The sequence below is a fragment of the Liolophura sinensis genome, chromosome 9, assembly GCF_032854445.1.
Source record: "Liolophura sinensis isolate JHLJ2023 chromosome 9, CUHK_Ljap_v2, whole genome shotgun sequence".
Taxonomy (NCBI): domain Eukaryota; kingdom Metazoa; phylum Mollusca; class Polyplacophora; order Chitonida; family Chitonidae; genus Liolophura; species Liolophura sinensis.
Window position 1 is genome coordinate 29574880 of NC_088303.1, and position 9511 is coordinate 29584390.

The 9511-nt window shown below is 40.4% G+C and overlaps 1 protein-coding gene across 1 annotated transcript in view; it reads right to left on the reverse strand.

Annotated features, from left to right (window-relative positions):
- LOC135475130 (methylenetetrahydrofolate reductase (NADPH)-like) overlaps window positions 1-9412 on the reverse strand; it is a 76635-nt gene extending 67223 nt beyond the window's left edge. The window contains exon 1 of the mRNA XM_064754892.1: window positions 9240-9412. The gene's annotated coding sequence lies outside the window, so the exon portion shown is untranslated. The remainder of the gene's footprint in view (window positions 1-9239) is intronic.
- Between the last annotated feature and the right edge of the window lie 99 nt (window positions 9413-9511).

The window sequence follows — 9511 nt, forward strand, 5'->3', positions numbered from 1 at the left end:
ACATTTTTGCCGACGTCGGAGCATTTAGAAAACCTGATCAAGTTACTTGCCCTTGTCAAATATGTCGAGGCTGTCAGTACTGAGGTTCGCTTTGGGGCATCATCAAGGAATCTCGAACGCATCCAGCCGAGGAAATAACAGATCAACGTTGTGCTTAAGATAAATCGACAAAAACAAAAGTTTTTCTGAAATTTGGAATCAAGTATTTCTCCATTTCATCTGAACTTCATGGTGTCCAGTGAGTCTCACGCCGCAACTTTGTCAAGAAATTTCCACAATGTGGACAGAATATGTTAAAACATCAGAACATAGATTAGTGAATTATCTGAACAGGCGCCATTCTTTTCTGTATTTTCTGTCACTTAATATTATGTAGTTGAGTTCTATAAAAAGCAGGGATGAATTGAGTATAACTGTGACAATGAATGTCAGAATTTTAAGACTTAGTCCATGAAATAGATGGCTTGGAAGCAGTTAGCCTGTTTATGGTTATCTGTTAACCACTGAGTGCTGAGATGGCTAAGACTATGATTTAACTTAATCTCATATACATTAAACCTAAGACTTACAATAGTTGTAAATAGCATCTTTCAGCCCACCGGTTATAGCAAATGACATTAAAACAACGTATGAAGACCAGTTTCTCATTTTTCTATCTTTTCTTTTAGAAGAGCCTTGGCTTCAGTGAATCAAATATGACACAAAAACAGAAAAAAGAATGGATGCAGTCCTATATACATGTATCATCAAATACAAACCCTAGAGCTGACTACATCCACACCCTTGTGCGTAGAATGATGGATGAGTTTCCAATGGATGGTTGAGTCCCTTCTAGCAGCAAAATGGGCTGTCACCAGTCTCGAGCCAGAACAAGTCCATTTTATGGATTTCGAAAAAATTCCTACCCGTCAAGATTCATGGCTTTGGAGAGGCTATATGTATAATGATGACCTTGATGCAGAGAGTATAGTGAAGCAGCTCCGTAAAAGCATGTTCAGGCCAGTGCTAAGGGAGTGGCCCGCAATACGTGCTATGTGTTTGGCCGCGGCCCGCGGAAATCTTCGGCAATGAGGTGTCTGGTACAGGCTGGGGTGAACCTATCTACTGAGAGCATGGAGAAGTTCAATATGACCCCTCTAATATATGCCATTATCACACATGACGAAGAATGCCTGTGTCCTATCTCTTAGGTATTGGGGTTGACCCAAATTTTTTCAATACGGAATCTCCAAGATGGTTCTACGCCCCTGGGCGAAGCAGCCATACGTTGCTCATCTGGACGGTGTGTACAAATGCTCATTCGTGCTGGAGTGGATGTGAATCGTACAAGTCATGAAGGTCGCTCTGCCCTTCACCACGCTATTTGTCATCGACGTCTTGTTAACATTCAAATCTTACTGGAGGCTGGAGCTGATGTTCACATCCCCGACTGTTACGGGGTCACCCCAGTCCAGTTTGACGATTGTACGCCATGAACTCAGCACCTTTAAAATCCTGCGCAGTGCACCTTCCTCACTTCTAGTCACACACAAAGAGCTTAAAAATTTGGAAGAAATTATGCCCATGCAGGATTTGGCATCACGACGCCATCTTTTGCGACACGAGTACTTCTTGAACTCCTCAGCTTTGGACCCAGTCAATAAGTATATTTCCCACCTGCCAGCTGGCAGTTAAACACTGTTCTGAACCTGTAGCTTGTATTCTGTTTTCAGAGGTGTTTTGGTGCTACAGTTCATCCAGCGGCCTCTATGGAAGCTTTATTCAATAACATTACACTCATGGCAGAGTTCTGTTTGTCATGCAACAGGATGCGCTTCACAATCCTTGCCATTTTTCGAGGAAGTGTTGGAATCTGTGAATTTCAATGGGACTCTGTTCCGAAATCAGGAGTTTCGACCTATAATTCTTCTGTTACGAACACTGCTACGCTGGCTACCCTGCATACATTTGTGGAATGGATCAGCACGGCAGCCTTGCGGGAGTTTTACATGCACGAAGAGAAAGTGGTAGAGTGGTTGACGTTGGCAGGGTATTGTTGGAGCTTTGAGGAACTGACAAACACATTAGCAACAACAGATTTTGCTGTGCAGTACAGAAAGTCTGTCCCTCCTCTCCAACACTGGCATGTTTACAAATCAGATCATGCTATGATCTCTGCTTTCAGTTTAGATGACATTCCGATACCAGACATACTGAAGGACTGCATTTTGCTTCGTAACACTTTACGATGACATCTTTTTAGTTTTTACTTTGAGTTATAAAGTTAAATTTCTGGCAAGATGGGCTGAATATTTAACTACCATGATGTACAGATTGTATATACAAGTATTGACTCTTTTCACAGGAGAGACTTGCTTTAAGTGCAGGTAACAGTCTCAGTTAATACTACATAGACACTGCGTTCTTCTGTTACCATATTAGTTGTGTGAAAATACATTTTTCACACTTTGTGAAACAGGCCTGAACTTTGTCACCATTTCCCTGTCATAGTGTTTATGTTCACATAGTTGAAAACCTCATATTTTAAATTCCAGGCTAAAAGCTACATGTCCTTCGTAGATTTTTCCAGAGGATGTGATTTGATGTGGAAGAATACTGACCCTACAGAATATTGTATAAGTATCTTCTAAACCTGTCTGTATTTGTATGTTTATGCCGTGTAGCATATCTGTAAGTTACATGTGAGTAACTTGCCAAAGGTGGATGGATTACCCCAGGCATTCATTCCGGTTTCCCGCACCTATAAAACTGATTGCGATCATACAAGTGAAAATTCTTCAGTATGTAAATTGAAATGAATTTATGCAGTGTAGCTATTACAACTATCTAAAATGGTAAGCGTTGTCTTCAGTCTTTTTAAATAGTTAGATGCAATCATTCACTCTACATGCCAGCATTAATGTTCTCCCATTGATAGTAACATGTAAAGAAATCTTTGTTTTCACGACATTGTAAGGTATTTATTAAGTTTTTAAGAAATATTAGTCATGTGATATTTAGATAGCATGCTACTTTTTTTCTATTATATAATACATGTAGTAGAATGTAATGTCATTTACAGAAATTTTTCTTAAATTAATGCTAAGCTTTTGAGCGTACAGGGCTTCTTAATTTCTTTTTTTTTTTCTTTTGTGAAATACAATTTTACCTTGTAGTACTTCAAATTTTCAGTGCAATAGACCCAATATACATGGAACATGCCGAATAAGGCTTTTCACATGTAAAAATACTAATTTGATGCAATTTATATGTTCTTCATTAATTTTATATAGATCACTAAACAATGTTGTGAGTATATAATAATTTTAGGGATTCACCAAATTTTTTAATTGACTACCTTAAAAGATATGTTGGTGTTTCATATTTTAAAAAATATGCCCAGATAAAATATTTCTGAAGTTTGTTTAAAAAAAAGTGATTACACTTTATTGAGCTTATTACATAAGCTTTTGGGTTTTTTTTTTCGGGTATGGTTATTGTTACTTTCTGCAATATTCTAAACCTTGTAATGATAAATATATAAACACATACAAATTTATTACGTGTGCATATAATGCTTTTTTGGACATTTATTTTGTGTTAAACAAATATACTTTTGTGCATATTTGTACCAGATATGACCCCGGTAATTTTCCTAGAATTACATCTGAAGTCTGAAGTCTGAAATCTGATGTTGTAGTCTGAAAAGTCACAATATTACTTGAGTAGCTGTCTAAGAAAATCTGTGTGCAAATGAATGTGAATGTTGGTATCATTGTGTGCCTTGATGTGTTGTACCAGTCCATATATTTTCTGTTAATACATATATTCTGTGAATATGTTTATGTATTCACTTATTATTTAACTGTTAGCATTTTACACATTGTTCTAGTTTACTTATAGTTTAAGAGTGCCCTTTGTCAAATCTGTGCTAATATTAAATTATGAAAATCAGGAATAGGTGAATTTCTTTGTCCATTATTATTTGTGGGCTGTCACAATGATATTGCAAAATACAACCAAGCCTAACATGCGCACATAGTTGACTTTCAGGGGTGTATACTAAAGGAGATGTTTTACTGAGTGATCATTTTATTCATATGTAGTATCCACACCATCACAATGTCGCCATGCAGTCTTTTCCGCTTCTCTTCTGCACACAGGGCTCCCTGACCTCTGGTAATTACTGAAAATGGTTATGCAAGGATTACGCTATCTAATATACTTAACTTAAAACTGCTATGAAAACTATACAGGCTGCCTGTGCCTGTGCCATAGTAACTACACTCTTCAGAGCTCCAGTGGCCTTTTTCCTGTTTTTCAGAATCACTTTTGGTGCATTAATTAAGCTTTAGCAAACTAGTCTGTCATTAGGCCAATATATTTTGTGGGAAGATTCCAAAAATTAATTTGTGTCTTTACAGGTCAAAACTTAAAACATTGACATATATTATAAAGGCAGTGTTACTGTATGACCATGGGGGTTCCAAATTTTCACATATTTGTATTATATTGGTAAGTTGTTCAGTGTTCTTAATATTTGCTTGTATAATTTGAAAATACGCATTTAAAGCACATTTCAAATCTTGAATTCAGTCAAATTTGGCATTGTGGATTGCCCTTGATAATTGAACTGTAAGTAGGGTGAAATTGTGCCTGCTGCAGTTCAAAGAAGTTTAAGAAATCTTCTTGTTATTTTCTAGTTGAAAAATGTTTCTATAATACCAGTGTGTACCAAGGAAAAGTACTCTTGAACGTTCAAAGAACCCATTTCTACACATTTTATTTTGTGCATATATATAAATACATTGCAATTGTTGGGGAGATTTTAATAACACATTTTATTCTAACGGCAGAAGTTAAAAAAAAAATTAAAATAAAAAATAAGTACAAGTAGTTTCAGTAGCTGCATGATTCTTGGCTTCTTTTACAATAATTTCACTTTAAATACATAACTCCAACCCTTACCCCAATAAATTATGTCCACTGATAATTTTGAATTTAAATTAGTCAATCATACACTGTTTTTATTAAGCCTATCTTCCAGTATGTGATAGAAATGTACATGTATATAAATTAAGGAATTTTTTAAAAGCATCAGCTAATATGCTATGTCTACAATTGTTGTAAAATATGTATACAGAATTTCTCTGTGTATAAAGTTTTTTTTATTTATTAAAATTTGTTGACATCAGGATGAAGATTGCATAGTTTTTTCATTGAGTTTTTGGAATCCTGATCAGTGCCTGCGTTCAACAGACAAGCACCATCTAGATGTATGTTTGGCTCAAGAATATTTCACTTACACGACATCTGCCAGCATTATGGTGGAAGGAACCTGCGCAGAGCCTGAGGGAAACTCACAACCATGCATAGGTTGCTGGGAAGACCCTCCCATGTACGACCAGAGAGGGCACTAGCAAGAGCTCACAGCGAATGCTTTGATGTCATCACTCAGCTATCGATCAGTACCTTATGCATGTTCATGTAAGTATAAAGGACATGCACATATGATACAGGCAGTATGTTTTAAGGATGAAGCAACATGGGAGATGTAATATTTACATTTATGCTTATATCAGGGAGATACAAACTTAGAAGTTCAGTTTATTCCTTAGTGCCTGGCAAGAACACCTGTAAAAGTAGGCCTACAGTATGTGAGATGGGGCTGCCATTTCGAGATTTGAAACGCAAATCTTCAGATCTGCAGCCTGCGTGTTACTAGTTACATACAAAAGGGAAATTACCAACCAGGATAGCACAGTTCACAGAGGGTCTGCTTTGGTAGCGGTAGATCCAGGGTCAATCCTGGGTCAAGTCACACCTAAGACTTTAAAAGAGGAAGTTGTAACTTGGCGTTCAGCATGAAGGGGATAGTGCAACGACTGGTTGACCCGTCTCAGTGTAATGGCTCGGGCGGGTCGGCTTACTTGCCTTAGGTAAGTCATCTCAGTGAAGCAGCACTAGATAAAGGAGAGGTGGAAATGCGTCCTGCAACAAGGAGGTACATTACATACACCCTAAGGATTCCTTCGTCACCATATGACTGAAGAAGTGTTAAGTATGACGTTCAAACCCCAAGCACTCACTCGCTCACTCAAAAGGGAAATTCCACTGGATATGTATGTTCTGGTACATATAATAATCAAGTGCTGAATTCTACCCTTCTGTATTCACCTGGTGTTTTAAAGTAATTTTCAAGGCCCAGTGGTTTAAAAGTTAGCTTGTAAAGTGATCCAGACTGTTGCAGTCCAGTCTCCACATCCAGTTGACAAAAAAAGGTGAATTGTTCAAATCCAGCTCCTACATAGGCTCCTACATCCACCACGTAGGTGGATTGTTCTAATCCAGCTCTCACGGGCTTGGTGAGGCTGGCCAAATAGGCGGACTGTTGGAATCCAGCTGCTCCATAGGCTTTGTACAGTTGACCAGGTAGGTGGATTGTTCTAATCCAGCTCCCATGGGCTTGGTGAGGCTGGCCAACTAGGCGGACTGTTGGAATCCAGCTGCTCCATAGGCTTTGTACAGTTGACCACGTAGGTGGATTGTTCTAATCCAGCTCCCAAGGGCTTAGTGAGGCTGGCTAAATAGGCGGACTGTTGGAATCCAGCTGCTCTATAGGCTTTGTACAGTTGACCACGTAGGTGGATTGTTCTAATCCAGCTCCCATGGGCTTGGTGAGGCTAGCCAAATAGGCGGACTGTTGGAATCCAGCTGCTCCATAGGCTTTGTACAGTTGACCACATAGGTGGATTGTTCTAATCCAGCTCTCACGGGCTTGGTGAGGCTGGCCAAATAGGCGGACTGTTGGAATCCAGCTGCTCCATAGGCTTTGTACAGTTGACCACGTAGGTGGATTGTTCTAATCCAGCTCTCACGGGCTTGGTGAGGCTGGCCAAATAGGCGGACTGTTGGAATCCAGCTGCTCCATAAGCTTTGTACAGTTGACCACGTAGGTGGATTGTTCCAATCCAGCTCCCATGGGCATGGTGAGGCTGGCTAAATAGGCGGACTGTTGGAATCCAGCTGCTCCATAGGCTTTGTACAGTTGACCACGTAGGTGGATTGTTCTAATCCAGCTCTCGCGGGCTTGGTGAGGCTGGCCAAATAGGCGGACTGTTGGAATCTAGCTGCTCCATAGGCTTTGTACAGTTGACCACGTAGGTGGATTTTCTAATCCAGCTCCCATGGGCTTGGTGAGGCTGGCCAAATAGGCGGACTGTTGGAATCCAGCTGCTCCATAGGCTTTGTACAGTTGACCACGTAGGTGGATTGTTCTAATCCAGCTCTCATGGGCTTGGTGAGGCTGGCCAAATAGGCGGACTGTTGGAATCCAGCTGCTCCATAGGCTTTGTACAGTTGACCACGTAGGTGGATTGTTCTAATCCAGCTCCCAAGGGCTTAGTGAGGCTGGCTAAATAGGCGGACTGTTGGAATCCAGCTGCCCCATAGGCTTTGTACAGTTGACCACGTAGGTGGATTGTTCTAATCCAGCTCTCACAGGCTTGGTGAGGCTGGCCAAATAGGCGGATTGTTGGAATCCAGCTCCTCCATAGGCTTTGTACAGTTGATCACATAGGTGGATTGTTCTAATCCAGCAAGCAGGGCTTGGTAAAGCTGACCACGCAGGTGAATTGTTGGAATACAGCTCCCATGGGCTTGGTGAAGCTGGCCAAATAGGTGGACTGTTCTAGTCCAGCTCCCATGGGCTTGGTGAGGCTAACCAAATAGGGGGACTGTTGTAATCCAGTCCAAATGGGCTTGGTGAAGCTGACCAAGCAGGTTGATTGTTCTAATCCAGTCCAGATGGGTTTGGTGAGGCTGGCCAAATAGGTGGATTGTTGTAATCCAGCTCCCATGGGCTTTGTGAAGCTGACCACGCAGGTGAATTGTTGAAATCTAGCCCCCATGGGCTTGGTTAGGCCGGCCAAATAGGTGAATTGTTGTAATCCAGTCCAAAAGGGCTTGGTGAAGCTGACCACACAGGTGAATTGTTGAAATCTAACTCCCATGGGCTTGGTTAGGCTGACCAAATAGGTGGATTGTTGTAATCCAGCTCCCATGGGCTTGGTGAAGCTGACCACGCAGGTGAATTGTTGTAATCTAGCTGCCATGGGCTTGGTTAGGCCAGCCAAATAGGTGGATTGTTGGAATCCAGTCCACATGGGCTTGGTGAGGCTGGCCAAACAGGTGAATTTTTATAATCCAGCTCCCATGGGCTAGGTGAAGTTGGCCAATCAGTATGGAATGGACCCATCAAATGTCCAGCTGCACATCTTGACGCCGGTACAGCTCCTTATTTATATGATGTCCCATTATAAAGGCAGAACATCATGTTACAGTGAAAACTAATACATCGTAGCACTGTAGGCTTACACCTCGCGCAATAGTCCTTCTTGGACATCACAATGACTGAAGGTCATGCTTCACACTATAGCGCCAAATCACGGGATTAAAAAAGTATGCTGCTTTTCACTTTTAGAAATCATGACCATGTTTCTCTTTAAACTATTAAACCCCTTGAATGCCGGTAACTGCATGGTGGATGTAAGTAACTCTCACAGACACATGGTAACACTAGCGCTAGGCCTAAGGACTATATTGTCGCACTCAGTGCATATGTATCAGCCTTATGTTACCACAGGCGCAGTAGCAGTTGCAGTACTATAGCGTACAAAGGTGCTGAACCAATCTATGCCGCCAATGGTTAATCTTGAAATTCTCCATAAGTTTTGAGGAAAAGAAAGTAATAAAATGATATCGCACACCCTGAAACTCTTAACATTTGACAGATGTAAATAAAATGTAGCAGAAAAATAAATTATGTTTTTAACAACTACCACCTATTCTGTAAGACAGGTCGAAAGTTGGAGGTCACGTGACCACCTTTTCGTGTCTAAAACAAAATGGCCACCCAATGTTGAAGTATTCGGGAAAAGGTAGTTTTTTGCCACTTCACTAGCTGCACAAATTACTCAGATTATCTGGAAAGCAGAAAATTATACAAATCTAACGGATACAAGATCACTCATAGCGATTCAAAAATTGGCATTTTCCTATGCAACAGTATTGGGAGGGCCGTTTTCTTCACAAACTCCGTGTTACTAAGGAGATCACGTGGTCTCTAGCTTCCGATCTGTCTTACAGAATATATTACAGCTAGAATACATGCTACAAGACCAGGCTCCGTGTGCCTGTGTAGCTCTGTAGGGCTGTGGTTAAGTATACTATCACAGCCCTGTCTTGTTCCATAAGCTTACCTTTAACACTTCTGTACTTTCCTTGCTGGCTTTTATACTGGTCATAAAATAACTTGTATGTCCATAGTAATAGTGATCTCAGCTATCAGACTCGTGGAAACTGGATAAATTCTACCTCCAACTGCCATGTTTGAATGCATACTCCTCACAGCCCACGCAAGGGAGATAACTACTGACATTACTAACAATCAGTATATTTTGTACATCTTATTTAATCTATACTTTAATTGTTTGAGAATTTTTTTTTCATCAATGTTGATGATGGGTTCCTT